The sequence below is a fragment of the Echinops telfairi genome, unplaced genomic scaffold (assembly GCF_000313985.2).
Source record: "Echinops telfairi isolate 266 unplaced genomic scaffold, ASM31398v2 ScPeMD7_7457;HRSCAF=8495, whole genome shotgun sequence".
Taxonomy (NCBI): domain Eukaryota; kingdom Metazoa; phylum Chordata; class Mammalia; order Afrosoricida; family Tenrecidae; genus Echinops; species Echinops telfairi.
In genome coordinates, this window is record NW_022111357.1 from 16,312,482 (window position 1) to 16,314,663 (window position 2,182).

The following is a 2,182-nucleotide window of genomic DNA, read 5'->3' on the forward strand; positions in this document are numbered from 1 at the left end:
ATGAGCTGGATCTAACACGACAGCACGAAACAAAACCTGCCTGTAGAGACCTGCTGGTGCAGTGGTGGGTGAAACATTGGCTGCTAACAAAAGGTGGGCAGTTCCAACCCATCAGCTGCCCCACAGAAGACAGATGTGGCAATCAGCTTCTGTGAAGATTTACAGCGGCAAAACCCTTTAAAACAGCTCTCCCCTCTGTCCTATAGTTTCTGTGAGTCAGACTTCACTCGATGGCAGTGGATTTCATTTGGTATAATGCTTTTTCTATTTCTTCCATCCAAATTCCTCCAGTACAATCACTTACTTCCTACTTTGTGACCCAATTATACTTTGCCATAACAACTACAGCAATAATAGATCCTTATTTACCTATCTGTCTTCTCTTGGGTATAGTTTACAAGTTCCTTGAAAAGAGAGATTAGGTCATTCATTTTCTCCAGCACATAGCATACTATGTGGAACATGGCAAACCAAACCCAAAGCCATCAAGTAGATTCTGACTCATAGTGACCCTACACAGGGTTTCAGAGATTATAAATAAATCTTCATGGAGACAGACAGTTTCTCAAGTAGCTGGTGGATTTGAACGGGTGCCCGTGCAATTAAAAGTCCCATGCCTAGCCCATAGCACCACCAGAACTCCTTGGAACAAGGCAAAATACCAATAAATAGCAGTCCAATGCATGAGAATTACGATGAACATTAGAAGCCATTATTTCAAGTAAGATTAGTAAACTGTTTCTAAATGACAAATATGTGAAAATGCCCTTGAAAGAATAAAATCTTGCTTATACATAATTCCAGCAGCCAGTCAATTAAATTATACTTTGGGGTAGGAAGCAGAGGGCATACTCTGTTTGTCAGTCTGTCTTTCTGTTTCTCTCTCTCTCTCTCTCTCTCTCTCATATACACACACACACACACAAATTTTTCATCAGGGAAATATTTTCTAAAGTAACTCAGGGTAATAAATTTAGGCTAATTCTCTATATTTATTACAGCTAGTCAAAAATCATATGATGTTTAGTTGGAGAAGCTGCAGAGAGACTGGAACGGTCATACACTTCTGGTGAGAATGTAATTATGTCCAATCATAAGACATATTGCTACCTCAAACAACTGAGAATGGAATTTGGTCCAGCAATCCCTCTGCTGGGTATATAGCCTCAAGAAGTAAGAGTCCCAACATGAACAGACATACACACCCCCATGTCCATAACAGCACGATTTACAATAGCAAGAAGATGGAAAAACCTAAATTCTCACAGTACAAGAATGGCTAAAGAACCTTTGGTACACGCACACAGTGGAACACTATGCATTGCCAAAAACCCAATGAGGAAATCACAAAGCAACCCACAGCATGGATGGACCTGGAGAACGTTATGCTGAATGAATTCAGCCAATCACAAAAGGTCAAATATTATGAGACCACAGTTAGAAAATTTTATATCAAAGGAAACAGATTCTGAAGTTTGCCAAGATGGATGGAGGGAAGAGAAAGGAATGGGCTAGCTGCAAATAGGTGTTAACTTGGGTGAAATGGAAGATAGTAGTCCACAAAAGGAAGAAGACAAATTATGGAGTGGATGAGGGGTAAACTATTGGGGACAATTACGAGTGGTTTAGACTTTTTATGAATACAAAGCTGATGATCTGCAATGTGAAACTCTACTGAATTTGTAATTTTTAAAAAAATCCTTAGTTATGTTCACAATGTTAACAAGGCATTGCAGGATACTAACATGACTTGTAACTCATCAAAAGAATTATGGTAAAATTATGTTGATTATAACTTTAAGGGTAAGTCTGTTTTATTGAAAACTAATAATCCACATATTTTTAAGTTCTTCGTATTTAGAATGGTAGGAGAGATATTGATTTAAAAGGAAAGATTCTCAAAAAAATTAACTATTATTATATAAATTGAGGGGTCCCTTGCTACCTGAAAGAACTGATATATCTCAAGACTTCAATTTTCAAAAAAGGAGGAATGCGAACATGAAAGGGAAAGTAGGGCTGCTCCTACTTCTCAAGCCTACTTAATTTAGCCCCTTACATTTGGAGTGAATTTCCTTCATGGAAGAAAGTCAGCACACTGAGTAACCTTATAAAGCAACTTGAGCCTGATCGCAACATTCTGTTATGAACCCAAAAGGAACCGAAGAGCTAAGAATGGTGA